This window comes from Leptinotarsa decemlineata, unplaced genomic scaffold, assembly GCF_025532065.1.
Source record: "Leptinotarsa decemlineata unplaced genomic scaffold, Ldec_3_MD MMD2_tig00000690_RagTag_RagTag, whole genome shotgun sequence".
Lineage (NCBI taxonomy): Eukaryota > Metazoa > Arthropoda > Insecta > Coleoptera > Chrysomelidae > Leptinotarsa > Leptinotarsa decemlineata.
This window is the reverse complement of record NW_027412554.1, coordinates 2,956,476-2,973,850: the sequence shown is the minus strand read 5'-3', so window position 1 is coordinate 2,973,850 and position 17,375 is coordinate 2,956,476.

Genomic DNA, 17,375 nt, shown 5'->3' with positions numbered 1-17,375 from the left:
TTACCAAATATTAAGAAAGAGGGTTCACTGTAACATTGTTCAATAAAAGGATATATGTCTGGTATGCCGTTAGCAACCGAATGTAACATGAAATTCCTGTCTATAGTATTGAATGCATTCTTAAAATCAAGTTTCAGAAAAACTTTTTCAACTGGGTTAGGGTTTTGATTAATATAACATCGGGCAGCATGGGCTACTGCCTCGCAACCACCATTTGTTCCGAATCCAAATTGTTGGGGACAAAATAGATTTCCAAGACTTTCTCGTAAATTGAAACAAGCAAGTTTCGCTACTAAACGTCGATAAAAATTTCCAACAGCTATAGGACGTAGACCGCCAGTCTTTTTCTTTAACGCACATAAATAAGCACCATATAAAATAGGACGTATGTCTTGATTGACCTTTCCAGAAAGAAGCATATTGCAAAGGTTCGTTAAAGAATTCAAAAGATGTTCGCCACAATCTTGAATATGGAACGATCGCAATGAATCAAGACCATCCACAAGAACCGGTGCGAAAAGATCTCACTGCTCTGAGAACATCTACGCTTGTAACTTCCAGAGGATTATGAGAATTTGTATATTGTCCAGAATTGTATAAACTTTTAGAAGCAGCATGTTTAGTTCGTAATTCTTCCAATGTTGCAGCATCAAATTCAGCAGGGCTATCAGTAGAACAGAGAAATCTAACAGCTGCTGTTATATCACCGTCAGAGACTTTCGAGAGTACTTGTTTTTTGAGGATGTCATTATAATTTGTATGTTTATTCGAAATTTTGGCATAACAATTAGTCGATCTCGTAATGTTATTATTGAAACTATTCAAATTTTTCTACACTATTGTTGTGATTGAAATTTTTCGATTATCTTCAGTTCTCTGAATACTATAACTTTTATAAGCAAACATGAGCAAATTTTTCCAAGCAGTGAAGGAAGTCCTGGATACACATTCGTTAATTAATTTTGTGAGGGTAATTGCAGAGAGTAACCTTGCAGCCTTCGGAATACGTTTAATAATATGTATATTTCTTCTCAAATTAGATAAATGGATATGAAATGGAACTTCTTTGTTTCCAGGGTCAAATTCTTCTTCGAAATCATTATCGGGATTGGCATTTTTATAGGAACTTGTAGTATCGATTGATTTAGAATGCACTTTTCGCATGTAGATTTTCAATCATCGTATTTTGAAAAATTTTCCACATATTAAACATTCTGCTCTACCAGCTGATTGTTTTTCTTCTTCTGTCATCAAATATAGATCAAATTGGTTTGATTTATCGTGATCGGAGTCTTTTAATTCCTATGTGACTTTCTTGTATCGTCCAAAACTTGAATGTTTTGATTTGAATGTTTTGCTATGTATTTTTTTCAGAAAATTATTTTATTCGGGGTGGGGGTTGATTTTCTGCCCGACAAAATATTTTGACATAGGAGTCTTTTCGAGTGCGCTAAATTGAATACATTTAAAGAAAAAATTCCCAATTAAAACAATATTTGAAAGAGTTATGGGTTTTTCTTTGAAAATTATTTTGTTCGGGGTGGGGGTTGATTTTCTGCCCGACAAAATATTTTGACATAGGGGTCTTTTTAAGTACGCTAAAATGAATACATTCATAGAAAAAATCACAAATTCAAACAATATTTGAAAGAGTTATGGGTTTTTCTTTGAAAATTATTTTGTTCGGGGTGGGGGTTGATTTTCTGCCCGACAAAATATTTTGACATAGGGGTCTTTTTAAGTACGCTAAAATGAATACATTCATAGAAAAAATCACAAATTCAAACAATATTTGAAAGAGTTATGGATTTTTCTTTGAAAATTATTTTATTCGGAGTGGGGGTTGATTTTCTGCCCGACAAAATATTTTGACATAGGAGTCTTTTCGAGTGCGCTAAATTGAATACATTTAAAGAAAAAATTCCCAATTAAAACAATATTTGAAAGAGTTATGGGTTTTTCTTTGAAAATTATTTTGTTCGGGGTGGGGGTTGATTTTCTGCCCGACAAAATATTTTGACATAGGGGTCTTTTTAAGTACGCTAAAATGAATATATTCAAAGAAAAAAATCCCAATTCAAACAATATTTGAAAGAGTAATGGATTTTTTTTGAAAATTATTTTATTCGGGGTGGGGGTTGATTTTCTGCTCGACAAAATATTTTGACATAGGGATCTTTTCGAGTGCGCTAAAATGAATACATTCAAAGAAAAAATCCCAATTCAAACAATATTTGAAAGAATTATGGATTTTTCGTTGAAAATTATTTTATTCGGGGTGGGGGTTGATTTTCTGCCCGACAAAATATTTTGACATAGAAGTCTTTTCGAGTGCGCTAAATTGAATACATTTAAAGAAAAAATTCCCAATTAAAACAATATTTGAAAGAGTTATGGGTTTTTCTTTGAAAATTATTTTGTTCGGGGTGGGGGTTGATTTTCTGCCAGACAAAATATTTTGACATAGGGGTCTTTTTAAGTACGCTAAAATGAATACATTCATAGAAAAAATCACAAATTGAAACAATATTTGAAAGAGTTATGGGTTTTTCTTTGAAAATTATTTTGTTCGGGGTGGGGGTTGGTTTTCTGCCCGACAAAATATTTTGACATAGGGGTCTTTTTAAGTACGCTAAAATGAATACATTCATAGAAAAAATCACAAATTCAAACAATATTTGAAAGAGTTATGGATTTTTCTTTGAAAATTATTTTATTCGGAGTGGGAGTTGATTTTCTGCCCGACAAAATATTTTGACATAGGGGTCTTTTCGAGTGCGCTGAAATGGATATATTCAAAGAAAAAAATCCCAATTCAAACAATATTTGAAAGAGTTATGGATTTTTCTTTGAAAATTATTTTATTCGGGGTGGGGGTTGATTTTCTGCCCGACAAAATATGTTGACATAGGGGTCTTTTCAAGTACGCTAAAATGAATATATTCAAAGAAAAAAATCCCAATTCAAACAATATTTGAAAGAGTAATGGATTTTTTTTGAAAATTATTTTATTCGGGGTGGGGGTTGATTTTCTGCTCGACAAAATATTTTGACATAGGGATCTTTTCGAGTGCGCTAAAATGAATACATTCAAAGAAAAAATCCCAATTCAAACAATATTTGAAAGAATTATGGATTTTTCGTTGAAAATTATTTTATTCGGGGTGGGGGTTGATTTTCTGCCCGACAAAATATTTTGACATCAGGGTCTTTTTAAGTACGCTAAAATGAATACAATAAAAGAAAAAAATCCCAATTCAAACAATATTTGAAAGATTTATGAATTTTTCGTTGAAAATTATTTTATTTGGGGTGGGGGTTGATTTTCTGCCCGACAAAATATTTTGACATAGGGGTCTTTTTAAGTACGCTAAAATGAATACATTCATAGAAAAAATCACAAATTCAAACAATATTTGAAAGAGTTATGGATTTTTCTTTGAAAATTATTTTATTCGGAGTGGGGGTTGATTTTCTGCCCGACAAAATATTTTGACATAGGAGTCTTTTCGAGTGCGCTAAATTGAATACATTTAAAGAAAAAATTCCCAATTAAAACAATATTTGAAAGAGTTATGGGTTTTTCTTTGAAAATTATTTTGTTCGGGGTGGGGGTTGATTTTCTGCCCGACAAAATATTTTGACATAGGGGTCTTTTTAAGTACGCTAAAATGAATTCATTCATAGAAAAAATCACAAATTCAAACAATATTTGAAAGAGTTATGGATTTTTCTTTGAAAATTATTTTATTCGGAGTGGGGGTTGATTTTCTGCCCGACAAAATATTTTGACATAGGGGTCTTTTCGAGTGCGCTGAAATGGATATATTCAAAGAAAAAAATCCCAATTCAAACAATATTTGAAAGAGTTATGGATTTTTTTTGAAAATTATTTTATTCGGGGTGGGAGTTGATTTTCTGCTCGACAAAATATTTTGACATAGGGTTCTTTTTAAGTACGCTAAAATGAATATATTCAAAGAAAAAAATCCCAATTCAAACAATATTTGAAAGAGTTATGGATTTTTTTTGAAAATTATTTTATTCGGGGTGGGGGTTGATTTTCTGCTCGACAAAATATTTTGACATAGGGTTCTTTTTAAGTACGCTAAAATGAATATATTCAAAGAAAAAAATCCCAATTCAAACAATATTTGAAAGAGTTATGGATTTTTCTTTGAAAATTATTTTATTCGGGGTGGAGGTTGATTTTCTGCCCGACAAAATATTTTGACATAGGGTTCTTTTTAAGTACGCTAAAATGAATATATTCAAAGAAAAAAATCCCAATTCAAACAATATTTGAAAGAGTTATGGATTTTTTTTGAAAATTATTTTATTCGGGGTGGGGGTTGATTTTCTGCTCGACAAAATATTTTGACATAGGGATCTTTTCGAGTGCGCTAAAATGAATACATTCAAAGAAAAAATCCCAATTCAAACAATATTTGAAAGAATTATGGATTTTTCGTTGAAAATTATTTTATTCGGGGTGGGGGTTGATTTTCTGCTCGACAAAATATTTTGACATAGGGATCTTTTCGAGTACGCTAAAATGAATACATTCATAGAAAAAATCACAAATTCAAACAATATTTGAAAGAGTTATGGATTTTTCTTTGAAAATTATTTTATTCGGAGTGGGGGTTGATTTTCTGCCCGACAAAATATTTTGACATAGGAGTCTTTTCGAGTGCGCTAAATTGAATACATTTAAAGAAAAAATTCCCAATTAAAACAATATTTGAAAGAGTTATGGGTTTTTCTTTGAAAATTATTTTGTTCGGGGTGGGGGTTGATTTTCTGCCCAACAAAATATTTTGACATAGAGGTCTTTTTAAGTACGCTAAAATGAATACATTCATAGAATAAATCACAAATTCAAACAATATTTGAAAGAGTTATGGATTTTTCTTTGAAAATTATTTTATTCGGAGTGGGGGTTGATTTTCTGCCCGACAAAATATTTTGACATAGGGGTCTTTTCGAGTGCGCTAAATTGAATACATTTAAAGAAAAAAATCCCAATTCAAACAATATTTGAAAGAGTAATGGATTTTTTTTGAAAATTATTTCATTCGGGGTGGGGGTTGATTTTCTGCTCGACAAAATATTTTGACGTAGGGATCTTTTCGAGTGCGCTAAAATGAATACATTCAAAGAAAAAATCCCAATTCAAACAATATTTGAAAGAATTATGGATTTTTCGTTGAAAATTATTTTATTCGGGGTGGGGGTTGATTTTCTGCCCGACAAAATATTTTGACATCAGGGTCTTTTTAAGTACGCTAAAATGAATATAATAAAAGAAAAAAATCCCAATTCAAACAATATTTGGAAGAGTTATGAATTTTTCGTTGAAAATTATTTTATTCGGGGTGGGGGTTGATTTTCTGCCCGACAAAATATTTTGACATCAGGGTCTTTTTAAGTACGCTAAAATGAATACAATAAAAGAAAAAAATTCCAATTCAAACAATATTTGAAAGAGTAATGAATTTTTCTTTGAAAATTATTTAATTCGGGGTGGGGGTTGATTTTCTGCCCGACAAAATATTTTGGCATAAGGGTCTTATTCTGTATGCTGAATTGAATGCATTTAAAAAAAAATCTCCATCCACGAAATATTTCAATAAGTTATGGATTTGATTTGATAAGTTATGGACTTGATATTCTCGACAATTTTTGATATGCAGGATTCATTGTTATACTTGTTTTCAATCGCATACATTTCAGGTTGTTCAGTAAATTCATGGCTGGCCATTAATTTGTTCCGTATTTTGGGAGCCGCTGATTATCGGATCTCCCGCTTCGCATCGACAAATCCATGGCTAGAACTCGTGGCTGCTTTCACACTGATTGCATTTTTTGATATTTTTTTTTAAACAGGTACTTATACCTGAATTAATTGCAGCGATTTCGGCATTGCAAATATTTAACAAGTTAGGTATTCGGGATGAAAATGAAAAATTAATTTCTGGAATGTACACCCCAATCCCTGTTTTTTCATTATTTTTTCCCACATCGCATTTTGAAGCATCTGTAAATACAAAGGAATAAGAGTCTGAAAACTTCTGGGTAGCCTCTTTAAATAAAGTATTATTAAATAATGAATCTTTATCAATGTTTAAATTTATGGACGGGACTTCCCATAACTGGAGATCATATCCAAATTCAAAACATGGTAGTTTGTTTGAGTAGTAAATCTCGTCCTTGTTAGGAATGATCATATTAAAGGCCTCTACCAGGTAAGGAATTTCTTTGCGGTACCAGTAACCAGCATTAGTCATACAATTTTTTTTAAATTTTTCTAGGCAGTTGATAAGTGGATGTCCTTGAATTGTTATAATTTTTAATAAAAATTTTGTAGCCAAGCATTTACGTCTATAGTCCAGGGACATCTCTGAAGTCTCCGCCAACAGCGCATTTGTCGGAGTAGATCTCATGCATCCAGTTATTACTCGAAGCGCCTGATATTGAATACAATCAAGCTTGTTTAGGGACTGGATAGATGAAGGTTTGATAAAAATTGATCCATAGTCTAGATGTGATTTAACAAGGCCGTTATATGCCTTATGAAGAGTAGCCGGATCTGCTCCCCACCAGACTCTGCTGAATGATCTCATAATATTTATGCCTTTTATACTTTTCATTTTAACTGTTTCAATGTATGGTTCCCAATTAAGATTGTGTGTGAGATGGACACCAAGGTATTTAACCGGTTTTTTTAAGGGTATGATTTGGTCATTGAAAATGATGGGATTAAGAAGGATATTTTTCTTGCTATTATTTTTTGTAAACAAAACACATTCACTTTTGCCAACGGAAACTTGAAAATTATGTTTATTCATCCATGCAGCAATGTTAGTGAGTGTCTCGTTCATAAGATTGCCCATTCTAAGTGTGTTTGAATCTTTTATAAGGATTGTAAGATCGTCTGCGTATGTCAACAGGATAATATTTTCAGGTATTATTTCATAGATGGGGTTCGTATAGATATTAAAAAGAAGAGGGCTCAGCGGAGAGCCCTGGGGAAGACCCGTTGAAATTTGTTTAGGTCCTAACATACAATTATTGTTATCTTTGATAAAGACTTGCCTATTGATGAGAAGTCATATGACAAGATTGGCTAATGCAGAAGATATGTTCATTTTGTGTAGATATTCGTATAAGAGAAAAATGTTGACATGGTCATAAGCAGCTTGTATGTCCAAAAATACTGCGAGAACTTATTCGTTATTACTGAAAGCTAATTGAATAAAAGTGATAAGTTGAGCTATATTATCGGTTGTACCCATTCCTTTTCTAAAACCACATTGAAAGTGGTTCAATAATTGGTTATTCTCAATAAACCATTCCATTCTGTTTTTGATCATTAATTCTAATAGTTTAGAAATGCATGAAGATAAAATAATCGCCCGATAGCTACTAGATAAGCTTGGGTCCCTGGATTGTTTAAGGAAGGCTACAATGGTTTGTTCTTTCCACTGACTTGGAATATCTCCTCCACTGAGGCAGTTATTTTAAATTTCAAGAAGTTTGTATTTGGCACATAAAGGAAAATGTTTTATCATCTCGTAGGTGATATTATCCCTACCTGGAGAAGACTTTTTTCTATTTTCTAGAACGTTCCACAATTCCATAATGGAAAAGGAGCTAACATTTTCAGTAGCCGTTAAAACAAAACTTGGATCTATGAAACAGGTTGATAGATCATCTAAGATATTCGGACAGATTTGTTCAGTAGGGAGTTTTTTTGGTGAGGTCCCTTGTTGGATCAAGTTAAACTTTCGAATAGTTCGCCAAACATATGTTATATCCGATTCTCTGTTAAGCGAAGCACAAAATATTTTAAATTTAGATTTTTTTTTGTTTTAGAAATTTTCTGCTTAGTGCAATAGTTTTCTTCGCAAGTATATAATTTTCTAAAGATCGATTAGATTTGAAAGAGTTTATAGCCGCTCTACGTTCTCTGATTTTCTTAGAACATTCTTCATCCCACCAAGGACATTCCGCTTTCTTTGATTTGAAGGGGTTACAGGTTATGGTTGGAATGGCTATTTCAACTGCATAGTTAACCATATCGATAAATGTCTGGTAACTCATTTTTCCAGTAGAATTATAAAGTGCAAGGGATATTTCTCTAGAGTAAATACTCCAGTCAGCTTTAGAGTAATTTCGTTTACTATAATGTTCAGGGTTGCACTCGTTAGTGTGTATTATAGATTGGTTATAGATACACGCTGTAGGAAAATGGTCACTGTTCGCACAGTCCCCCAATACTTCCCAGCAAGTTTTTGTGCCTAACTCATTTGATACTATAGTGAGGTCAAGGGGACTAGGGTTCTCGTTAGGATTTGATAAACGTGTCGGAGAGCCATCATTCAATAACACCATGTTATGACTGTTAATTATCTCTATCAAAATGTTGCCATTCCTATCATTATTAGCGCTTCCCCATAAATAGTGGTGAGCATTAAAATCCCCCATTATATATGATTAGAGATCCATCTAGTTTATTAATTATATGGTTAAAAATTGTGAGAGATATTTTATTTGCGGGAGTGGAATAAACGTTAATTATATTAATATCTTTATATTTGATAGTTAAAAATTGAAAATGTTTGCTTTGATATTCTGTCAGGAATTGTATAATGTCAAATTTCAAATCTTTCCTAATGAGGGTTGCTATTCCTCCTCCATGTTCATTGTTTAAACTATGGGTAATATCTTGCCTGTCAACTCGTACTATGTTGTAATTTTTAATATAAAAGGTTTGTGTAGGTTTTAAATATGTTTCATTGAGTAATAAGAAGTGTGGTTGTTCGTCACGAATTAGATTGATGAGATTGCTCCTGTTGGAATTTATACTTCTTATATTCCATTGAATTATTTTTAAATTTTTTATTGTGTTCATTTTACTGATTTTATTTAAAATAAAGTTTTCTTTTTTTTTTAATTAACTATTTACTTCTTGGTGAATCTATGTCTGAGGGAAGCCTCGAGAGCTGATAACTTGTGTTGATCAGTTCCCTAAGCTTATTTCGGAATTCTACAGGAAACTGCATGAAATTATTATAAAATTCTGATATATCTGAGTTTTCAGAGTTGATGTACGATGCACTATTATGAGGCTGGGTAAATGATTTCGAGGCACTACTATGAGGTTGATTAATTGAACGTGTGGCACTAATAGGCTTTGATAATGTGGAACTAGTTTTCAGTTGGGAATCAGTATTACTTGGTTGTGAATAATTATGATATATGATGGGTCTATGACTAAATGCTCTTTTTTCTGGTTGGGAAGAATTGAAGGTGGGGGGATTTTCAGCGGATTCATTTTCAAATCCTCTGAATTCTGTTTCTGATGCCATAGCTCTTTTTTTTGTAGGTACATTAGCTACCTCTCTGTAGGAACGTTTGGATTTAACCATCTGATTTTCTAAAACAGACCGCCTTTGTTCGATACTTATACTATTGCTTTGGGAGTTAAGAGGTTTTGAAATGTTAGGAAAGTCACCCGCTACTAAAGAGAAGTTACTAAGTCTAGGCTTTCTCGGTATGTTGACTTCTGTCCTATCATTAAGAGATCTATCAATTCTAGGAACAAGCTGTTTAGCATCAAAATAACCAAGGTTTTCATAAGCCATTAATCGCTTAATTTCTTTCTGCCGTTCAAATTCCGGACATATTTTACTCAATGAATTGTGCTCACCACTATCGCAAAATTTGCATTTTTTTATGCATGTACTATCATGAACTGTATCGGAGCCACAGTTGGGAAACCTTACTTTACTACTCCTACACCGATTTCTAGTATGTCCAAATTCTAAGCAAGAAAAGCATTGCATAACTGGTTGAATGTATGGAATGACTGGCATAGATAGGAAACTCATAGAAATATGTCTGGGAAGGATTATTCCTTCAAACGTCACTAAAATTGTTGCAGTGGGAACATATTCCACCGTGTTATCTTCATTACGAACTCTCCTATTTAATCTTCTAATGTCCAACATTTTGAAAGGACTGCGAGTTATTGCTTTAATTTTGTCAAAACTAAAAGATTTGGGTACGTTTCTGATAATGCCTTTACATGTAACTTGATTTTGTGGAATATAAATATTATAACCCAAACTGACCGCACGACATATATGTATATATATATATATATATATATATATATATATATATATATATATATGATTGAATTCAACAAATTTTTCGAGACCAGCGGATTCACTTATATCAAAGTTGTACATAGAAAAATTAGTAACACTGATCTCTAGAAAAATCTTAATTTCTCAGAAATTCTGGCAATTCAGGCACATATCAGATTAAGGTATTAACAGAGGATCTCTTGTAAGTTGATGTGAAGCTAGGCTAATAAGCTCCTCGTTGAACATTGCTTTGGGCAGGTAAAGGTAGTGCATGTGAAAATAATTATCAAATGGAGCACTGAAAGCCTTCTACGTTGAATTGCTACTATTTGCAATATATGCATGTTATGTGAATGCTGTTGAACTTGGCAATTCATAGTTACGCAGAATGTATTCTTTGTAGAACAACTTTGTTTTCATCATTAATGTCAATAGAATAGACGGACCCTGCAACATAAAAAGATGGATGAATCAACACCTACACTCTTTATTCTAAGAGGATTATCAATCTGCTCAATTGAAACTCCATAATATATCCATAGTCATTTCATAAACTACACCTCAAGATTTGATATCTACAAACTTTATTTGCAAAATATTCGTGAGATATGTTTCGCTTATACAGTAGCTTTATCAACAATGATTTGAATACTACAAGTTGCTTCTTACACTAATATTTATATACTACAGGTAACCATAATGAACCTTTTTCCTGAAGTAAGAAAAATCACTCACTAGCAGCGCTAGTAGTTCGGTAGGGACTAATCCTCATATACATATAAAGTACAATTAAAAAAGGATGTTTTTAACAGAAGAAGATGTTCCTGGAGAAAAACTAAAATTTGCAACTGTAAAGGATAACAATGTTGTAACATTAAAACGTGACTTGCATGCCGTAGTTTAAAAGTAACTGAAAAAAAAATTAATAGACATGTTAGTATATACACTCTAGTAAAAGAGTAGCGGTAGATTCAAACTGTAATAAAAGAAATTTAAAATAATTATGAATTTCAGATTTATTTCCGAGTGAAATATGAATTAAATATAGATGGTAATGAAATAAATTTAATTAAATATAATAAATGAATATAATTTAATAAACGATTGAAGTTGTATCTCAATCCAATCAATGGTAATTAACTATGAACAATTTACTATTCATTTCATGTTTAGAGCATACATACAGTGTGACCCATTTAAAATGGAACCACCCCTGTAGAATGTGCATTTTTCAATCAATCTCAATTTTTTTTATTGAAATATTAAGCATGAAAAACTGTATCTTGACACTAACTTTCATAAATTTAGTTTCATTTCCAAGGCACTCTATGGTTTTTTTTGTTTGTCAAAAACGGCAAAAGTTTATTAGGCAATTTTTGTTTTCAAATTTGACTACACCACTGGATTCGTAGTCGTTATAAATCAAAACTGTCAAATTTTCATTAAAAAATATTTGTTAACAACGAAGTTACAACAACTTCAATTTTGGAAACAAAGTATTTGTTTGTAATTTTTATTCAGATTATAGACATATTTGAGATCTGACAATACTGTCATCACCAAGTAGAACACCAGTGAATTTGTACAGTGAAAATCCGAAGTCAACAGCTCAATGCGTTCTACAGTTATAACTCCTGAAAATATGGTAATGTGAGAGATTTGTGGTGCAAGCGTTTTGTAATAAAAATCTGACTACGCCACTGGATTTGTGGATAATATTCCCTTAAAATCATTCATTTGAGTGTAGGTTACGAGAAGTGAAAATTAAAATAAAAAATGAATAATTGAATAACAGAAAATTAAAAGTTCATTTTCAAGTTACGCAGTAGTAGACCAAGTTCAGAATCTCATGTCATGGGATCTCCCAATTGCGCTTTTACCAAATCTTGATAGAATCTTGAAGTATTAATGGTCATACTTGTAAGCTTTTTGGAAGTTTCCCAATAATAAATAATAGTACTTTTGTAACAGCGCACCTGGAAAATCACATTTTATGAGATTCTGAACTTACTCTACCTTCTTCTATAGCTGATGAAAACAAAATGTATACAAACAAGTTTCAAAGTATTTATTCAACAATTAATTGCCATTAAGAAAAAACTGATACTAAAATAAACATTGATTTAAAACTAAACATTCAAATTTTTGTGGTTTCTACCAAACCTCCATTAAGTTCAATACATTTATCGTATCTCTTCCGAATATTGTTTACACTATTTCTTATTTGTTGAACTGTGTCAGAATACCCCACAGAAAAAAGTCTAATATTGTTAGATCAGGCGATCTAGGTGACCATTCAATTAAGTCATTACCTCGTCCTATCCAATGATTTGGAAACTGGTTATTTAGCCACTCTTTAACAATCCTCGAATTGTGCACGGAACAGCCGTCGAGCTGAAAATATAAATTTACTTGTTCCGCAAGAGGCATTTCATCTATTTCGTCCGATAATTGGTTATTTAGAAATTCCAAAAAATTTTGCCCGTTTATGTTTCCATCAAAAAAATATGGACCTATTATTCTATTTTGTACTATACCACACCAAACGTTAACTTTTTCGGAATATTGACTTTTACAATTTATGATCCAGTGCGGATTTTCCGTAGCCCAATACCGAGCATTTTGCGATGAAACTACCCCATTGGTGCTGAAAGAAGCTTTATCACTAAACATTATGCAGTTTAAAAAATTTCTTGTATTCAGGTACTCGCCTTGTGCCCACAAACAAAATTCCATACGTTACTTCATCACCTGCCTTTAAAGAGTGAAGAAATTTAGGTTTAAATGCTCTCATTTTGTTTTGTTTAAGACATCGTCGAATAGTCTCTCTCGGTAAGTTTAAATCCAAACTGGCGACTCGTAAACTTCTGTTTGGGTGGTTTCTAAAATAATCTAAAACAGCACCTTCGTTTAAATTTCTTCTTCGGTGATTATTTTTTAAAATATGTTTGCTGACTGCACCGGTTTCTTTAAATGTTTTGTTAATTTTACTGACGGTGCTTCTGTCAATGGGAAGTCGATTTGGATGTCTGTGATTAAATATCCTAGCTGCTTCTCTTTCACTATGATAATTGTCCCCAGAAATTCTCACAATTTCAATTCTTTCTTCTAATGATAATTGCAAAGCCATTATTAAATGCACGTAACTAACAACTATTATTTTATTTATGATTAACTGTCAAAATCACAGCCTACTGTTGATTTATTATAAAACCTTTGCATAATGAGTTCAGCTTCCTCAAATTATTGATATCTCCTCTAAAAGATTGTTTTAGCTGAGTTATGAAGAATTTACAGGGAACAATTTTTGTCCTGCTCTCTGTTTTATTATTGAATAAATGATTTCCATGCTTTAAATCAATTTGACTTTAGCGGCTATGCGGAAGAATGTACTAAGTACTGCATAACTTGAAAATGAATTTTTAATTTTCTGTTATTCAATTATTCAATTTTTATTTTAATTTTCACTTCTCGTAACCTACACTCAAATGAATGATTTTAAGGGAATATTATCCACAAATCCAGTGGCGTAGTCAGATTTTTATTACAAAACGCTTGCACCACAAATCTCTCACATTACCATATTTTCAGGAGTTATAACTGTAGAACGCATTGAGCTGTTGACTTCGGATTTTCACTGTACAAATTCACTGGTGTTCTACTTGGTGATGACAGTGTTGTCAGATCTCAAATATGTCTATAATCTGAATAAAAATTACAAACAAATACTTTGTTTCCAAAATTGAAGTTGTTGTAACTTCGTTGTTAACAAATATTTTTTAATGAAAATTTGACAGTTTTGATTTATAACGACTACGAATCCAGTGGTGTAGTCAAATTTGAAAACAAAAATTGCCTAATAAACATTTGCCGTTTTTGACAAACAAAAAAAACCATAGAGTGCCTTGGAAATGAAACTAAAATTGTGAAAGTTAGTGTCAAGATACAGTTTTTTATGCTTAATATTTCAATAAAAAAAAAATTGAGATTGATTGAAAAATGCACATTCTACAGGGGTGGTTCCATTTTAAATGGGTCACACTGTATGAATATTTATTTATTTTTTGCACTGTTAAATCCAGTTGTGGAATTGGTCGTGGTGGTAGTGCGCCCGACTCGCGATCGAAAGGCCGTGGGTTCAATTCCCGCCTCGACCAGAATTTTTCTCGAGATAATTTATCTGGTTGAAGCTGGGATGATTCTACAACCGTGTTAGGAATCACACGTTAAAAGGTAAGACCTCGTTAGTGCTTATTTTTTATGTAGAAATAAAAGACACTTTATGTATATCTTCACTTCGAAAATATTGACGGTACTACAGCACTAGTAGTAGGGACAAACATAAACTATTCACATGTAAAACAGTGTTATTTACGTAATATGATTTTTATATTCAAAAATATAAATTTGATACAAAAAATAATTTTGTGCTAGTATAATGCCAACAAAGCATTGCTGTTTTGCGAATTGTACTTCGGATAATCGATATCCGGAAGAAAACGTGTTTTTTATACCATTTATAAAACCTCATATATTAGTGAGGTTAGATGTAAGAAATGAATACAAGCTTTGAGGAGAGTTTAAAATCTGTTTTTCCGTTAATCAGCTGTCGCCCCCATATGAACGACAACTCTCAGAAGTAGAGAAACTTGTGCGAACTAAGGACTAACGATCGCTAGTCGGGCGCACTATCACCGCGGCCAATTCCACAACTGGATTTAACAGTGCAAAAAATTCTAGCCATAAAAAACGGATCTCAAGTTTTTCATTGAATTCTTAAGTTTACTAACATAGGTCAGTTCAATTTTTTTTTGAGATACAACTTCAATTGTTTATTGAATTATATTCATTTATTATATTTAATTAAATTTATTCCATTACCATCTATATTTAATTCATATTTCACTCGGAAGTAAATCTGAAATTCATAATTATTTCTTTTATTTTTCTTTTCTTTTATTACAGTTTGAATCTACCGCTACTCTTTTACTAGAGTGTATATACTAACATGTCTATTAATTAATTTTTTTTCAGTTACTTTTAAACTACGGCATGCAAGTCAACGTTTTAATGTTACAACATTGTTATCCTTTACAGTTGCAAATTTTAGTTTTACTCCAGGAACATCTTCTTCTGTTAAAAACATCCTTTTTTAATTGTACTTCATATGTATACGAGGATTAGTCCCTACCGAACTACTAGCGCTGCTAGTGAGTGATTTTTCTTACTTCAGGAAAAAGGTTCATTATGGTTACCTGTAGTATATAAATATTAGTGTAAGAAGCAACTTATAGTATTCAAATCATTGTTGATAAAGCTACTGTATAAGCGAAACATATCTCACGAATATTTTGCAAATAAAGTTTGTAGATATCAAATCTTGAGGTGTAGTTTATGAAATGACTATGGATATATTATGGAGTTTCAATTGAGCTGATTGATAATCCTCTTAGAATAAAGAGTGTAGGTGTTGATTCATCCATATTTTTATGTTGCAGGGTCCGTCTATAAGATCGAATATTACAATGTACAGTCTTAAATTAAATTTTAAGTTATTGTCCTACAATAAAAAATCTTTGGTGAAATTCAAATTACAAAATACATTCACAATAATCAACACGTACACAACTACTCCAGGTAGGTGTCTTATTAATAACGTATATTTCTTAGAAGTAAATTAAAGCATAACTTAATTTTCTATTGACATTAATGATGAAAACAAAGTTGTTCTACAAAGAATACATTCTGCGTAACTATGAATTGCCAAGTTCAACAGCATTCACATAACATGCACATATTGCAAATATGGAGCAATTCAACGTAGAAGGCTTTCAGTGCTCCATTTGATAACTATTTTCACATGCACTACCTGTACCTGCCCAAAGCAATGTTCAACGAGGAGCTTATTAGCCTGCTCAATTTTTTCTAGAGATCAGTGTTACTAATTTTTCTATGTACAACTTTGATATAAGTGAATCCGCTGGTCTCGAAAAATTTGTTGAATTCAATTAGGGGAAAATTTAAAAATTATTTCTCAAAATACATTTGTTTGAAAAAATATTATACAAAAAAGTTATTCGGAATGACATTTTATAGTTATTTACAAGTTTTGAAGAAGTTTGGTGGAAGTTTAGGTTGTGACATTATAGCGTTAGGGGCTCTCAAACTGTGTATCGACAAAAAAGATGGTCTTTGTGACATATTATCATCGAAATTGTCATTAGTATTCACATTGAACCCACCCAAAACTTGCAAACGGCTATAACTTTATGAAAAGTATCATCAAATTCTTCCCGGATTTTCAATTGATTTTCCAATTCATTTTCGTCTACCAACATTTCTATTGTAGTTTGAACTTCATCAAAATCTGCTAATAAAGCATCAATTCATGAAATTATGTAGAGTTGTTAAATGATGTATTTCTCAAGAAGACGAAGCGACTATACTTAGTACGACAATGTATCAATAACATCACACTACAAATGCTGCGAAATGAGTCCAGAAGAAATGAAATCACGAACAAATACATTGAACGTCACTGAAGGCAAGTCGAATAATTGACAATATCAACGTTTCGTGTACCTACGTATCGAATTGTATGGTTTATAATTATTTCAGCTTTCAATTTCAAAATGAAATGTTTGAAAATATAAAGTTGAAAATTTGTGAATTCTTGTTACCTATAATAAAAATCAAATACATTTTTTGTTTTCAATATAAATAAAAACTAAAATTGTATAGATACTTGTTTGTATATTGATAATGAAAAAAATCTAGATCACAATGTTCTGAAGATATTTCAGTGACCTCTGAAGAAACAGGTGCTCACATGGCAAATTAAAAGATGTCAAGTTTCGAAACTTGTGCCGAATAACATTTTCCAATATTTTTTCAAACAAGTGTGTTTTGGAAAATGTTTTTTTTATTTTCTATATTTCCCGCCCAAACACAAAAATACTAACGGCATTGTATAACGTCTTTTGGGGTTTCTTCTAATGCAGAATAAGCGATTGGCCGTATCTATATTTGTCAAATGCCGGTAACTGCATGAGAGACATAAGAAAGTAGGTCACCAGTTGACCGGTGGTGACGAAAACCATATTGTCGATCATTCACAATTCCTGAACGTTCTAGATATTTCATGAGCTCGATGTTTCATAACCTTCGAGATAACAGATAATAGTGCAATAGGTCTGTAGATGCTTGGTAGGGTCTTTT